Source organism: Schistocerca gregaria, chromosome 3 (genome assembly GCF_023897955.1).
Source record: "Schistocerca gregaria isolate iqSchGreg1 chromosome 3, iqSchGreg1.2, whole genome shotgun sequence".
Lineage (NCBI taxonomy): Eukaryota > Metazoa > Arthropoda > Insecta > Orthoptera > Acrididae > Schistocerca > Schistocerca gregaria.
Genome location: NC_064922.1, coordinates 239,721,907 through 239,739,980, shown reverse-complemented (window position 1 = coordinate 239,739,980; position 18,074 = coordinate 239,721,907).

Genomic DNA, 18,074 nt, shown 5'->3' with positions numbered 1-18,074 from the left:
CGTCCAAATGTAACAAGACCACGCAGCACTTACCAACCGCGCCTGTGGATGAATGGGAGGCCCTGCCACAAGAACTCGATTCCACCCTTGTGGTCACGCTGGGAGCACTCAGCAGGGCATGGCTTGCCGTCTGTGATGAGGACGTATTCTATTTACACCGAAGTGCCAAAGAAACTGATATAGGCATGCGTATTCAAATACAGATACATGTGAACAGCCAGGACACAGCGCTATGGTCGGCAAAGCCTGTGTAAGACAAGTGTCTGGCGCATTTGTTACAACAACGGTTACTGCTGCTTCAACGGCAGGTTATCAAGATTCAAGTGAGTTTGAACGCCGCATTATAGTCGGTGCACGAGCGATGGGACACAGCATCTCCGAGGTAGCGATGAAACGGGGATTTTTCCCGTACGACCATTTCACAAGTGTACCGTGAATATTAGGAATCTGGTAAAACATCAAATCTCCAACACTCCTGCGGCCGGAAAAAGATCTTGCAAGACGGGGCCAACGACGATTGGAGAGAATCGTTGCACGCGACACAAGTGCAACCCTTCCGCAATTTGCTGCAGAATTCAATGCTGGGCCATCAGTAAGTGTCAGCGTGCGAACCATTCAACGAAACATCATTGACATGGGCCTTCGGCGCTGAAGGCCCACTCCTGTACTCTTCATGACTGCACGACACAAAGCTTTACGACTCGCTGGGCCAATTAAACACCGACATTGAACTGTTGATGACTGGAAACATGTCACGTGTTCGGACGAGTCTCGATTCAAATTGTATCGAGCGGATTACTGTGTACGGGTATGGAGACAACCTCAAGTATCAATGGACCCTGCATGTCAGCAGGGGACTGTTCGAGCTGGTGAAGGCTCTGCAATGGTGTGGGGCGTGTGCAGGTTGGAATTATGTTGGACCCCTGATACGTCTAGATAGGACGCTGACAGGTAACACGTATGTGAGCATCCTATGTGGTCACCTGCATCCATTCGTTCAAACGGTTCAGAGCACTATGGGACGTAGCTTCTGAGGTCATCAGTCCCCTAGAACTTTGTACTACTTAAAACTAACTAACCTAAGGACATCACACACATCCATGCCCGAGGCGGGATTTGACCCCCGACCGCAGTGGTCGCGCGGTTCCAGACTGTAGCGCCTAGAACCGTTCTGCCACCCCGGTAGGCCATCCATTCGTGTCCATTGTGCATTCCGACAGACTTGGAGCAATTCCAGAAGAACAATGCGACACCGCACACGTCCAGTATTGCTACAGAGTGGCAGCAGAGTTTAAACACTTCCGCTTGCCACCATACTCCCCAGACACGAACATTATTGAGCATATCTGGGGTTCCTTGCAACGTACTGTTCAGAAGAGATCTCCACCCCGCGTATTCTTAATGATTTATGGACAGCCCTGCAGGATTCAAGGTGTCAGTTCGCTCCAGCAATACTTCAGGTATTAGTCGAGTCAATGCCACGTCGTGTTGTGGCATTTACGCACGCTCGCGGGGGGCCTCCACGATATTAGGCAGATGTTTCGCTTTCTTCGGCTCTTCAGTGTAGAATCATGCCTCACCTTGACCACGGAATGTCATACATCACGTTCGTCTTATTGCTTATTACTCAACAGTTAGCTTCTGTACTACACTACTGCAGTTATTTCTATACGCGGTTAAGTTTAATCGAGCTGTATTACTTGGCAGTGATCCATCAAGCAAAAGTTTCTTTCGTCCCTCAGTTTTGCACTCCTGTGTACAATTTCATTTTCATAACTAAGTACCCAGGCTACAAACAGCACAGCCCCCAAGTGAAAGGCCCTCTACAGGAAAGAACCATTAGGGGCAATGGGATAGGTGAAGTACTTACGTCAGCGCCTTCTTTACGTGTCTACAGATCGCAAATCGTGGTGCGTGTTATGTTTGGACAGTGCATCGTCCCGGTACCGCCACTGGGCGCGTTGTCCTCGCCGGCGACGGCTTTGTTAAGAGTGACAGCGGCTGCGTGGCAGGCAGGCCCGGAGTGGGTGTAGCCTCGTCCCTCAGCTCCGCCCACGGCCCGGCCGAAATGTCGGTAACTCTACCGCGGACAATCGTAGGCGCTAAATGAACAATTACCGCTCGCGACTGGCCAACGTCCTTCCACTTCTCCACGCCAAAGATGAATGGACTCTAATAACTGCGGTGCTTAGGCACCACACAGCGCCATCACCGTTGGCATCAGCACCGTCACCATTACGTAATAATGACAACAGCCACGGCAAGTATAGCGATTTATTAACTACTAATCAAATATCAGCTTCGCAACCAGCAGCTACACAATACGCTTCACAACGTCGTGCTCCTATGAACACACTAATATGGTATCCATGACGAAGGCTGAATACGCCCAACCGCAAGACGGGCGGTGATTTTTTTTTCTCTATACATAACTACGTATTACTCTGAATCAGGCTGGTAATTACTAAATACCTGTGTCATAACTCTGCTTGCTCATATCAGAGTCACATTTATTTTAATTCCTAGCCTGTAAAAACGTACAGAACTAGCTGGATACCGTAAAAGTTTATGCAATATGTAGTTAGATTGTCGTACCTGAGCCATATGCCATTTGCACGCGTAAGCAAGCAGACACATACGCCTGCATTATTGATTTTACTCCTTGTCAGTCTGCGGACTGTACCGTTACAAACTTAATTCAATTAAGACTTTGGGCATGCTTTTGTGTGTGTGTGTGTGTGTGTGTGTGTGTGTGTGTGTGTGTGTGTGTGTGTGTCTGTCTGTGTATTTTGTACTAACATCAATGTCGTTATGATGTATCGATAGCAAAGCTTTTGCAGGATTTTTAGACTCTCTCGCCCCAAAAAAATGTTACTCTGGTGTTTATAATCTCGATATTGACCGATATAAACAAAAAAACGTACGCATCCATACTCATTCATAACGAATGACCATGTACCAAACGCACTACTGGTCATTAAAACTGCTACACCAAGAAGAAATGCTGATGATAAACGGGTATTCACTGGACATATATATCATACTAGAACTGACATGTGATTACATTTTCTCGCAATTTCGGTGCACAGGTCCTGAGAAATCAATACCCAGAACAACCACCTCTGGCTGTAATAACGGCCTTGATACGCCTGGGCATTGAGTCAAACAGAGCTTGGATGGCGTGTACAGGTACAGCTTCCCATGCAGCTTCAACACGATACCACAGTTCATCAAGACTAGTGACTGGCGTATTGTGACGAGCCAGTTGCTCGGCCATCATTGACCAGACGTTTTCGATTGGTGAGAGATCTGGAGAATGTGCTGTCCAGGGCAGTAGTCGAACATTTTCTGTATCCAGAAAGGCCTGTACAGCAGCTGCAACATGCGGTCGTCTATTATCCTGCTGAAATGTAGGGTTTCGCAGGGATAGAATGAAGGGTAGAGCCACGCGTCGTAACACATCTCAAATGTAACGTCCACGGTTCAAAGTGCCGTCAATGCGAACAAGAGGTGCCCGAGACGTGAAACCAATGGCACCGCATACGATCACGCCGGGCGATACTCCAGTATGGCGATGACGAATACACGCTTCCGATGTGCGTTCACCGCGATGTCGCCAAACACGGATGCGACCATCATGATGCTGTAACCAGAACCAGGATTCATCCGAAAAATAATGTTTTGCAATTCGTGCACCCAGGTTCGTCGTTGAGTACACCATCGCAGGCGCTCCTGTCTGTGATGCAGCGTCAAAGGTAACCGCAGCCATGGTCTCCGAGGTGATAGTCCATGCTGCTGCAAACGTCGTCGAACTGTTTGTGTGTTCGTGCAGATGGTTGTTGTCTTGCAAACGTCCCCATCTGTTGACTCAGGGATCTAGACGTCGCTGCACGATTCGTTTCAGCCATGCGGATAAGACGCCTGTCATCTCGACTGCTAGTGATACGAGGCCGTTGCGATCCACCACGGTGTTCCGTATTACCTTCTGAACCTACCGATTTCATATTCTGCCAACAGTCATTGGATCTCGACCAACACGAGCAGCAATGTCGCGATAAGATAAATACCTAACTAACCTAAGGACATCACATACATCCATGCCCGAGGCAAGATTCGAACCTGCGACCGCAGCGGTCTCGCGGATCCAGTCTGTAGCGCCTAGAACCGCACCGCCACTCAGACGGCGCAATTATTCCCCCAAGTATGTCTCGAATACGAAAAAAACAGCTGCACTCACGTAAATGAATATGGTAAATATTCTCTTAACCAAGCGCAGGCTGTCGTATATTCCGGAACATAGTAAATCAACTTTGCAGGGGGATCTTGTATCCGTGTGAGGTTCACATCTGTTTGTCACAAATTTATTGTCCGGTGTCTACGTTGCCCCTTGGTCGTTCCTAGGACTTTTTTCTCCTTCCTTGTACTTATCGCTTCTTTCAACTCTGGCAATGATTTATTAATGTGATAAATGCGTACTACCAGCGTGGCCACATTACGCTGTAGAACTTCATATAACTGGCTGGAAAGTCAACAACGGACTATGGCTAATAAAGCACTGTCGACGCACAGGTAGTATTCAAACCACCCTAAGGTTTGACCAACTGACAGTTTTGCATATCTGTCCAAAATACGTAAATAGCTGAATAAACTAAGCCACAGAGATAAACACTTATACCGTACCTTCACAAAACACAATTCTTTAAAAAAGTTAAGACACTAAAGAAAATAAGACATTAGCTGCAAGTTGGCTCCGATTTATGTCAATGAGGCAAGGTGGAAATTTGTACCGGACCAGGATTCAAACCCAGCTCTCCTGCTTACCACTGGCGCTGACCACTGCGCCATCTGGACACAGAAGCCACCACAACTGCACTGACTACCCTAGCATACCTCCCGTAAGACCCAAATTCTCAACTTATACCACACACTAATGATTCAGAGCCCCTGCTCATTAGCCAATGACGGCCAACGATCGGTGAAGATGCATACCAAGCTCTAATGCCGCGAGAAATGAGGCTTAATGAGCAGGGGCACTATGTCAGATGGCATGGTGGTCAGGGTATCTGTCTAGTAAGCAGGAGACTCGGGTTCGAATCCCGGCCCAGCACAAATTTTTGTTTCGCTCCACTGATATAAGTCACTGCCCACTGGCAGACAATGTTCAAAATGTTTCAAATGGTTCTGAGCACTATGCGACTTAGACTTCTGAGGTAATCAGTCGCCTAGAACTTAGAACTTATTAAACCTAACTACCCTAAGGACATCACACACATCCATGCCCGAGGCAGGACTCGAACCTGCGACCGCAGCGGTTGCTCGGCTCCAGACTGTAGCGCCTAGAACCGCACGGCCACTCCGGCCAGCGCAGATAATGTCTTCACTTTCATTGTGTCTTGATTTATAGTGGCTGCAAAATCAATAATATATAATATTTAATGAATTCTTATAAAGTGGGCATGACAACAGACATAGAACGAGTCCAGAGGCGCATAACAGGACGGCGTAGCCCATTTAAAACTGTAACAAGATGGTGGGTAAATTTAAATGTATTTGACGACATCTCTGCCACTATTTTGCTGATTTCATATGTCGCGCGAAAGTATCACGAGCATAAGTAAGATAAGAGGGCCTGTTGAAGCACATAGGAAGTTATTTTTCCCTCGCTCAATACGCGAATGGCATAGTACAGAAACTCTTATACTGATACGAAGTACCCTATTCCATGCACACGAAGTAACCTCCTCTATGCACCGTACAGTGGTTTGCGGATGGTTCAAATGGCTCTGAGCACTATGGGACTTAACATCTGTGGTCATCAGTCCCCTAGAACTTAGAACTACTTAAACCTAACTAACCTAAGGACATCTCACACATCCATGCCCGAGGCAGGATTCGAACCTGCGACCGTAGCAGTCGCGCGATTCCGGACTGCGCGCCTAAAACCGCGAGACCACCGCGGCCGGCGTGGTTTGCGGAGTAAATATGTATATTACGTAGATAATGTCCCGTCCTCTTATTGCATATGAAGGAAGTTTTGACGCCAGGAACTGAACAAATCGTAAAGCCTCTGCCAAAGTAGACGTGAGACACTTAAGTGCATAAATGCTTGCCGTTACCCTTTAACTTTGATCTTCGCTATCGTTCGTTTACTGACAGCAAATAGGAAGCTTCAAAAGAAAGGGGAGTTTTCTTCCAGGAGGATGAATATTCGGCGGCGTTCGAGGAAATATTCCAGCTATTCTGAGTATTTATGACGCGAATGGCCTGCGCCGCTATTGCTTTATTACTGAATATGGAACAATTCGATAGAATATTAGAGCTGCTTTGCATTTACGACGTCACGAGGCAAGCGGGGGCGCGGGTCTGTGCCCTGGAGGTCACCGATACCTGCATGTTCACTTGTTTCTGTATCACTCTGCTCCTTGAAGTATCAATTATTACTAAATGCCTAAGGGTCAAAGGTTTGCCAACCTCCATTTATCACTGCAATCCCGCCTTAACACGTAACAAATTCAAATTCCGCAGCCATGTAAACACGGCAACTGACAGCTAACAAGGGAGCTCAATAAGCTCGGTGACTATGGTCACCATCTGTAGATATGTGTTTCCCGAGACAGGTGCTAGTAGCTTAAATCATAAATCGCAGAAGAAAACAGTAAGTAAAGGAGTTCAGCGTCCTGCTGACGTACAGGCAGTTACAGACGGAAAAGTACGCAAATGATGGGGGCGGAAATAGTATGAGGCCTTGTTGCGACTATCACGTACATGCTTCAAGATCAGTATCTGACATTCGCTCGTTCCAGATTGAGTACCAGTGTCAGTTCACAATAAAGTAACTGAAGAATGACTGTGGGTTTGCCCAAAAGCAATAACAAAATATTTTGAAAAGAACGAGAAATACATAAAACTATAACGCAGGCCATGAAATTGTTTTACAATGAATCTTCAGCTGCTACAGTGTCGTCTTTTTCTCGAATGCATGTACTCCGTATTTTGGAAACTTCAATTAACGTAAAAGATACATTTGGGCATCAAGTGAAACGACCCGACTACCTCTCGTCGAGATGCTGCACGTAAAAAAAGCATTTGATCAATATGGGTTCTACCATCCACTCCAGCTGACACGACTGCGGTACTCAATTTTTTCTTTTTTCAGATTTTCGACTATTTTCGGTTGTACCAACATTCAACTAAGCATTTTAGTACGGGTTACGAAGTCCAAGGTACCGGACACAGCAAATTTTAGCATCATTAGATCAATAAGAACAAATCACAACTGATGCTGTTGCAGTGAGAAATATGGTGGGTCGTACATTCGCTCATGTAACTCTAAAGACATTCACTGTTGGAGACTGATTAATTGGAGCTGTTATCTCTATCGAACAGCACAACCTCTCTCTCTCTCTCTCTCTCTCTCTCTCTCTCTCTCTCTCTCTCTCTCTGACCCTGTCGTTTTACCCGTCGTACAGGCTCCGCTGGTCATGATTTCACAAATTTGTTTTTATTTTAACTTTGTACTAGGAAGCCCTTCCTGACCCCACAAACTGACAGTTAACATGATACTTACGTGGGCCATTTGTCTTCAATCGTGTACACTTCACTTCTGCGTGTTTTCTTACCTTAGCTCTAGGTGTGTAGCATTTTATGACACGGAAACTTGATACTAGTCCCAAAATTCAGCTTAAGTACAGGCTGGCTGGCCCTTATACCACACCAAAGGTCGTCCGCGGTGCGGATTTGGTTCGGGTCTGGGTACTTTGTGTGTCTAAAGCTAGCACATTCCGCATTAAGCTACACGAGCAGGTCAATAGCACTACTAAATGTAACAGAAATATTGAGACTAACATCGTCTAAAGTGTTGACAGAAAGCAGTATTCGTGGCAAGACATCAGCTGTGAATAAAATTTTAAGAAAAGTAATATTAAAAGATATATTTGAACATTGAGGACTATCCTCATAATGAATTTAAGAGTCAAAGCCCAGTTTGCGGCACATTTAACTTTCTACCGTTAAAGATGGGTGCAGCCTAATAAAGGATTAGTCTTTCATGGCACGTCGATGATCCCATTCTTCCTCCTCTTGAAAGAATCGCTAATAACTGCTGTGGTATGTGGATATTCGAGTGCCCAAATCTATCCTCATACTTACTCTAAATTCTACGCTTAAACGATTCTGATTCATATAGCTAGCTCTGTTCTATCCAGTCTAATAGTCCTTGACTGGAGCATAGAGGGCTTGAGTTTGCATTCGGTCGAGAGAATCCAGCACAGACCACCTCAGGTCGACAGATATATAAGGGGCACTCAAATTAAAACGAGACGGATGGAAAACAAGTTTGCTATTCCAAAAGTAATCGCTGCAACTCTTTAATACTTTTACCCCACTGTGAGACAAGACGGTCAGTGCCTTCATAGGAAAAGGTTTACTGTTGCCTAAGCAACCATGATTGTACACATGCGTGCACATGGTCGCCCAAAGAAGATCGACGTCTACCAATTTCTTCAGTGTTCCAAAAATATGGAAATCACGTGAGGAGAGATCGGGACTGCAGCGTTGTGGCCGTTGATTTGCTTCGGACGAAGAGTTGAACGCCCTGGTATGATCACAGTTCCGCAGACAACAGTAAACATTTTTCCATGAAGGCAATGACCGTCTTGTTTCACAGACGGTTAGATGTGCTAACATTGGCCGGCCGGGGTGGCCGAGCGGTTCTAGGCGCTACAATCTGGGACCGCGCGACCGCTACGGTCCTGCCTCGGAAATGGATGTATGTGATGTCCTTAGGTTAGTTAGGCTTAAGCAGTTCTAAGTTCTAGGGGACTGATGACCTCAGAAGTTAAGTTCCATAGTGCTCAGAGTCATTTGAACCACTTTTACTAAGATTACTTTATTACTTTTGAAATAACAAACAGTTTACTCACTTTTTCCTCCCTTTCTAGTTTTCATTTGACTGCCCCTTATTATTATTGTAGCACGCGGAGAAGGCTAAAAAATTCTTCTGAAAATAAATAATTTATTGTAAGCATCCATTAGCAAATAATCATGCGCGTACAAGAAATCATGTTCATTATGAAATTTCCGCGAAAAGTCGAGGCAGGCAGTTCAGTACTGGCGGTTCTGGGGGGGAGACGACGTGCTGTCCTTTCAGTGTTTGTGGTCGTATAAGTTTGCGTGTATTTACCACATGTTCGGCCACAGCAGGTAATTATTACAGGCTGAACGTCGGTAGCACCACAAACCGCTTCAAGGACACACCATTTACAACTTAATTTACCTTCTCATTATACCGACCAAATGACACAGCACAACACCGCGCCTGAATTGTTAAATGTGGCTGTAAAACGCGCTTGCAAGAAAGAGTCCGGTAATGATGAAATACCAGAGTTCTTAATAGACGCCCACAAAGCCGGCCGCGATCAGAGCCCTGTGTCTCGAAGTGGGTGAGGCTGAAAGTGTACAATCGCCACAGCGCTCATTCGTCAGCACTCAAGCGGAACACTGGGCTCGCAAGAAAAATGCCTCGCGTCCTGATTTTCACACTAACCGTATCTAACGCGTCGAAGCACGCACCCATGAAACACTGGCACCTTTCACAACGAATTGAGTTTCGCCCGTCAGAAAACGTTGTTAGTGTAAGCTGTCGCCCGGAGACGGAAGGGGGGATTGCTGCGGATTACAGAAGAGACAACTGACAACTTTCGTTCCCTTCCAAACTGCAGTTCTTGTTTGACGGACAGTTTGTTACGCACGCGCTGCTACAGCTGAAAACATCCTGTGACTATAAACGCTAAATTCTACGATCTCTCAATTCTACACATCTGGAGTAAAACAGGGCTCGCATTTTGTGCACATGATACATCGAAAATAGCAGACGTGAGAGGACAGGCGTACTGCGCCTTCCTAGAGGATCGAAAGCAGTTCGACCGAACAGTCGACTGGTTAAGAAGACACCGATCACACCGAATATATCCTCAAATACGTGATTGGCTTTAAGAATTTATGACCGTATTAACCTTAAACCGGACCGAGAAAGATTAAAAAAAAAAATGAAAAGAATATCTGGTGTGCACTAAGGACACAAAGAAAAATTTGCATGTTCTCAATAAACGTTGATTATAAATAAGGTAGGTTCAGCAACGGCGTAAAATTGCTTGCGGATGATGTTTCACTTGACCGTAACGTTTCGTCACTGCATGACTCAAAACAAATGCACTGGTCCCGGCCAAGGTTCGAGTCTTCCCTCGGGCATGGGTGGGTGTGTTTGTCCTTAGGATAACTTAGGTTAAGTAGTGTATAAGCTTAGGGACTGATGACGTAAGCAGTTAAGTCCCATAAGATATCACACCCATTTGAATATTTGAAAACAAAAACAGAAAGACAAAGAAAATTTCCACCTCGTACATGGAATGACAACTTCTCTTAACTGTGCATGTATGCAGGCCCCATAGTTTCTGATTTCCATATTTCTAGTGAAAGTTTGTAGTCTCTCACTTGCTTTAAGTTCAATGGTTATGCTACGAACCGTATGAAATGGAACTAACGTGTAAAATTATCAGGAGAGGGAATGGGGAGTGAGTGATGTAGTAATAGGATTCTCGGAACGTGCGGTTTATATAGCAAGGAAACCGCAGGCAAGACAGTGTTGCAACCTACTCTAGAGCAGTACCCCAATGTTATCTTCTTTTATACAGCAGACCTAGAGGCAGACATCCAAGGAATTTAGGGGTGTGCTACTAGGTCAGTGTAGCCCGTATCAAAGGTTAACAGTGATGTGCAGGGCACTTGTAATTCTGAAGCGTCCGTCGTACATCTCGCATAATAATAAGACGAGATATAGACTGTTATGTCTTATAAGCACACAAGGAGTCATTTCCTTTTAGTAGGTGAAACGGGAGAGACAGTGAATTTTACTAGTGCAAAGTACCAATACTGCTTGCTAATACGATAACTGATTAAAAATAGAGTCCTAATTATCGCGAGCTCTTTACGAGGACAGTAATAACAAGCTAAATGAGAAATATGACACACAGCTAAAAGTGCAACCAGACTATCAGACGTAGTGACTCTTCATCTGAACTACATGGGACTATATGTCTTTTCTACAAGAAATTTCATTTGACAATGGCGAATCTTATCGTAACATGCATGCCATGAACCAATTAATGACAATGGGAGGCTTCTTCCGAACCGTTGACATCTTTCGCTTTGGAAACAGGTTCTCCCCTCCTGTGTGTGAGGTCTGCGACAATTACGCAACATTTTTCTGGTCTGAAATTCACTCGTTTAGTCCTATACCAGTGGTCGTCAAACTTTGTTGTTCAAGAGCACGTACTGGCATTATGAGTTGGCACATCTGGCCGCATATGTACCAACATTATTATGAGACCCCAATACATTATCTATACTACGGGACCGATAAATTGGCCACCATCCCCTGAGTACTGATCGTTAAAACGTGGTACTATTCAGGACACTTCACGTCCGCTGGTATCTATTTCAGATTATTGCCGCCCTCAACACCTGTGTGACGAAGTGGTGTTCTGTTAACTGTGTGAGCGGATGATTAATTATTTAATAACAGTAACTGCGCTTATATTTAGATGTGTTATGCAATACGAGATACGAAGACAAAAGTTTCCTAAATGTTGTGAGAGTCATTTCTCTTCTCGTCACTGCGATGTACTACAACAGCCTTAATTTGATTTCATATTCTTTGCTACAACTAAGTACCGCATTTGAAAATGACCATATGTTTCATGGGCGTTTATGAAGCTACGTTACTTCCATGTCAAAATTTATACCATGGGAGGTTATGGTTACGAGTCGAGCCTGCCCGTGAGTTGTCAGCGCTGGAAGATAAATAATAAACACTTTCTTTTCTTACACCCTGCAACTCTACAGTCACCACGCTACTTACCCCCTCTGCCCATGAGGGGTAGCGACCAACTTTACCTAGCCCACTCCAGAATTCACGAACGTGTATTTAAATTAAGCGGCATCTTAGAATATTATTATTATTATTATTATTATTATTATTATTATTTTCAGGGAAACTACGTTCTTACGAAGCTCTTTAAAGTTAGCTGACGTCTTTGTAATCGATGTTCGTCGTTAGACACACATTATTATAAAATAAAACCGCAGGCCGCACGAATACCTGATTCGGGTCACATGGGGCCCTCGGACCATAGTTTGACGAACACTAGTTTATGCAGTATACATTTCATTATCTTTGCAATTTCCGTCGTTTACAGCAATAATGGTGCAGTCACATAAGAATAGGTTTGGTGTAAATGTGCTACAAGTATAGTAAAATTTTGCATTGATACATTCCACTGCTACACTCTCTTCATTAAAGCACCATGAGTACACTACAATATTCCTAAGGTTTTTTGTCCTATCTGATAATATTTGGAGTGCCTAAGATTTATCTAAAGTGCTTTAGTGGGGGTAGGTCTGAGATCATTAGAATGGTAGAATTAATGATCTACGGAGTAACACACAGTTCCCTTATTTGCTTCCGTCGACGTTCGAAATGACCCTCCAGTGCGAAGTATGACGTCTTAATGATCTGTAAAAAGCACGCAGTTCCGTTCTACACGAGTTCTTTCCTTCCGTCGGCTACCGAAACGAACCGCCAGTGCGAAGTATGATCTCTTTGGAACTTAGTGTGTCAGAGAGAATGAGACGAAATGCTGGCAGTATAGCGGCTCGGCTGAAAGCTGTGCGAGGGCTCACATCTGTTTCCATGGGCTGCGACGCGGTCCGTATTAGATATAAGTTATAAAAAAGCGCCGGCACACAATGGGCCTAATAATATCTGGGCAGGAGCGACGGGGCTGCGCCCTGCTAGTTAGGGGACTGTGTTCTCACCTTCCCTCTCCGCCAGCCGACCCGCGCACCCTTTGAATAAAACCTATAAGGCAGAGACGTGTCAAATCAAAGACATCGAACGTTGGGAAACTTATTTGAAAATATCGGCCGGTACAGCCGTGTCCAATTACTGTGCGCCGAGCCCGCGCGGGCGCTACCATCAATACACGACACGAGGCGCAGGTAATGGCGACCGTGACAGGACGCCGCGAGTGCGGCCGCTGTGCTGTCATTCACGTCCAGGTATTGATGAGCTTCCCACGTAGTCAACCAGCTCTTGTGTGGTAGCTCATCGGGCCGTACTTATGAGACGTAATTCTAATGCTGTAACATCTGTAACGATATGTCACTTAACATCACTAAATGGCGATTAGATATTCTCCGCTGAGTGAAACTTTTAGCACCGGTACAAGGTGATAAAATCAGATTTCAAATTCGTCTGTCTTTGTGATACATTTCTGGCGCTTCACTGAGCATTTCAGAGAGAGGAGAGGCACGTAAGAACCATCTCAATCGAGTTAACAACAGGTTTTTTTTTTTTTTTTTTGTCACAGTGCAGAACTAGAAATGTATGCCTACAGGGTGTTCGGAAATTCCCTTTACAAACTTGTGGGAATTGTAGAGGGCAGTGAGTACATAATATTTTGAGCAGGAACCTATGACCTGACACCTACTGTTTCTGTGCTACAGCCGTTTGAAAACATGTTTGTTAGGTAGATATGCAAAAGGGTAATCGTGGTGGAGGGTCCTTATGTCGAATTATCTGATGTCACTGGACGTCTGTCGTACCGCTCTGACCTGGTTCTAGTCTCATTCACAGCATTGGAGCAACATGGATGAGTACACGTTTGCAGAATACACCGACATTATCCTTCTGTATGGCGAGGTTCACGATAATGGAACAACTGCTCGTCGCCTTTATCAAGATCGTTATGTAGAACGTGCGACTCCATCGCATATCCTTTTTGCCACAATTACGCAATGGCTTCCGGAAAGGAGTATCTTCACTGACAGTAGGCGTGACTGTGGTGTTCCACGGAGATGCCGCACACCTGAATTGGAGGAGGCTGTACTATGTGCACACGAACTGGAAGAGGCTGTACTGCATCATTCTGAAGAGAACTTGTCAACGATTACACGAGAAATTGCGCAAACAATGGATGTCGCTCCCAGCAGCGTTTGGTATGTTGTGGATTGGAAATTTGTAGTAAGATCTTATGGGACCAAACTGCTGTGGTAATCGGTCCATAGGCTTACACACTACTTAATCAAACTTAAACTAACTTACACTAAGAACAACACACACACACCCATGCCCGAGGGAGGACTCGAACCTCCAACGAGGGGCGCCGCGCGAACCGTGACAAGACGCCGAAGACCACGCGACTACCCAGTGCGGTAGTTGTGGATGATCAACACTTCATACCAAAACCGGTACTGGTACAAACAGATTGAAGGGTCATGAATGAGTCTCATGACAATGTTCTAATTGGATATGACTGCTCCATAGGCCCGCTGAAACTGAATTTCTTCATGTTCAGCGGATAAATTTTTTATCTCCCAATGGTTAATTATTTGACAAGAGCGTTAGTTGTACAAGAATAGACTTAACAATAAATGATACTGCTTCCATGTGTCGTTACAGTCAGGGTTGCACTGTATTGGCACTTGGATATGCAGAAAATGTAACAGCTGCTCTGTATACCCCACGGGTGTGACAGTCACACGTCTAAAAATCTATAAACGTTGCAAGAATATAAAATATTTGCCGGAGATGCGCCAATGATCTAGTATTCTCTGTCCGGAAGAATTTATTGCAATTTTATTAACCAAGGTAGGCCTACCGAAGCCAATACGACTTTTTTTGTCTGCTGTCCAGCAAATCTATTAAAAAAATTACTAAATTTCAGCAGTACTTGTACTTATAGATAGAGGTATACGTTTTAAAAATTTTGCTCAAAACGCGAAACTATTTATCCTTAAGTAAACTCGTGAAGTAATCGACCCAATTGTTTGGGATCACATCAGTTGAAGTTAACGGCGCAAATTCGCTTTGGATTATGACAATGAGATCCATATATCGATGACAGTCAATTCTACACAAGATATTTATCGATATCTTATGTCGATATTTTATGTAGGGTGTCCGCGAAATTCGTCATCCTAAGCGATTGTCGTACTGTGATACAAAATGCTCTGTTTCACTTAATCACTGGAACGGTCTTAGAAACATGGTATGAACAGGATTTCTTATACAGGATGTTTAGTACGGTACAATATTTCAGATGCATCCGTTTGCTTGCTCATACATGAAAATCACGTATCCAAGCACCCGTCACTGGGCTCAAGTGCATTTGGTTTGGGCTGATCGATGTTAGCGCTTCAACTTGTAAACACAGACACCCCCCCCCCCCCCCCCCCCCCGCCTTCCTCACTCCCGCTAATAAAGAATTTGTACGCCAGGATTGCTCATCTCTATGGACAGTACGGCATCTACACTGGATTAGTTATCATCCCAACCTCTACACCATGGTGTTCATCGGGATCGCTTTCTAGATAGGAAGAACAGCACTGGTACAGGCATTCCACGGTCAGAGATATCAGAAAGGTTTTCCCTTATAACTTACGACTCGGTCCTTTCCGGACCGGGGTCCCTTACATCAAATTGACACGTTCACCATTCTTCGTCATTCCTAAAAGTTTGTAACATCATAATAGAATCATCCAGAATATAGTTTCAGTCAAATAAACATAAATAAAATCCAAGCACTTGCCTCAGTATCTTGACTGATGAAAGGATTATGAATATTATCGTTACAGCAATACACTAGCTCGTTTTGGATGGAAGCCTCTAGTGTGTCCAAGTTTACATGTGACATCACATGATTAAACCAACATGCCGAGCTGTTAAGCTGTTTCATGCCTTAGGAAGAAAGAGTTCACACTGGCAAAGCCTAAATTTTGTATTAAATGCAATAGATCTGCTTAGGATAGATCCTTACTCGAAAATATACTGACCTGTTAACATACAACAAAAGCCACATCACATAGAAAGAACAGTGGAAAGCAGTTAGTTACAAAAATGGAAAACAGTTATTTAAAAAATGAAATGACAGCAAGCTAGCGATTATCAGGTTTAATGGGGAAGCGAAACTGCACGAATAGCAGGAAAAGAGGGTAGGCCAAGGAACTTCTCTTTTACGGAAAATGCTTTTTCTTGTATTAAATAATAATGGACATGTCACATTTGTATCCACTGTACTACTCCCTGGAACAGGACTCGAAAATATCGACTATTAGCTTACAGGAAAAGGGCTAGGCATACATTTAAACTGGAAGTCGTCTGCAGACATATTACAGGAGCCGAGTGTCCTCATTTATCTTCCAGCAGTAAAACATGTGTCACATGGAGAATGTGTGTTATATTCATTGTCATTATATAAAAAAATATTCCTCACCATTTGATTTAAATCGCCCATACGTGCTTGCATGATCCGCAAACCACATAACAAGCAATCAAGTATTCGGAAGCTTCAGGTATAGATTAATACGATCTTACAAATTGTTTAAACAAACGTTTACACAAAAAAATTCACGTGGAATTCTCCAGTACAATCGTGAAGTACAACTGCCCTTTCTTCTAGTGACTATTTCACAAGAAGAATGTGTATTTTAATGTTCAACACAGGCATACCATGAAGCTTGCAATGCTCTGAAATACAACGGCAGTTCTTCCTCGGGTATGTCAAGGGCAAGACACACATCAATTTTAAATCACTAGTTGCGGCAGAATATAACAAATGCGATACCTCGTAAAGGCATACGATTGCTACAGTGCGGAAGTGTGTACCATCCAGAAGCATTACTTACGAAGAAAAACAATTAACATTATAAGCCGCAAGTAAACGAAATCTGGCAATTACAAACAGCCAAGTGAAATGTCAAGGCTACCTTTTATAGTCGCCAGTGGTGTCGGGATCGATGGAAGACGATTTAATTCTAGGTTAGCTGCGAAGCGTCCGGACTATTTCATTTTCAACGCCTTTTCATGCGAGCAGAAGTGTAAAGGGAATGTGAGATTAGTCATGCAACGCTAGCCAGAAATTAACACCTGCAATTACATCAGCGGCTGCCGATTAATTCGTGGAATTAACCGCTAGCAGCTTCAAGGAAAAAAGCAGCGAGAAGCACGAACAACCTTAATTATTTCCCAATGTGCGGCCGTACGTAACACTTCGATCGCTAACTACGAGGTTTAAAACGCTCTCTTCCCTCGCCCGTCTCCTGATTAAAAAGTCCGTTTCAACTGACAGACATGGCGTGTAGGCATTAGAGGTTTATGACGCCTGATCCGTCTCTTACACGATCTGATAGTCGAATCAGCATGAGCAAGTAATTACGTAAAGATTGCGCCTTAATTCAGATGAAAGGTAGCGGAGGAAGCGACGCTAAAAGAACGGTCGAATAATCGCCCAAGTCTGCCCAATATCGATTTCGCTGTGGCGTTTCAATACCACACGGCTCGCCGTACGCTGGAAACAATTCAATCCAATTACGTAAAAAGCGCTTGAGGCCGCGGCGCGAACATGGCTAATACGCAGTGCGCTATCTGTGTGGCCTTATTTACCCTGGTAATAGGCGGCCGCTGCAGTTTATACGAGTGTTTTACGGAATTCTGGAACAAAAAGAGGGACTGTGATGTCAGCCAGTTACCAGAAAATTAAAGACCTTTCAGTGAGGTCCCTATTAAAAAATAAGGCCGTGTAATTACAGCAAAGACCCGCGAGTGATCGCCCTAAGTGTAATTACCATTCCCTAAAAGTCAGGCAATACGCAACCATAGAGTCTCAATTTAAGTAATTTGATGGCGAGAGATTAATTACAGCGTGCGTCGAGAGTTTCTTTTTATTTAAAATGCGAACGCGGCCAGGGATACAGAGATAACTCCGGGGCGCTTGGAAAGTAATTAAACCAGTCAACGCATTGATCTGTATGTACCTTCCTTTCGTATTTAATGGACGACAGCTTTTTGCCACACCCTACGTTTTTTTTAAATTTACGATTGTTTGCTTTCATCTGGTCCCCCTGCCCTTAGACTTTCCTATAAATAATGTCTGAAATACGCTTCGTAGTCAGTAAATAATTGTTAATCACTGTGTAAAAATTAAAACGAGAAGAATACAAAGGTGGCTCCACTTATG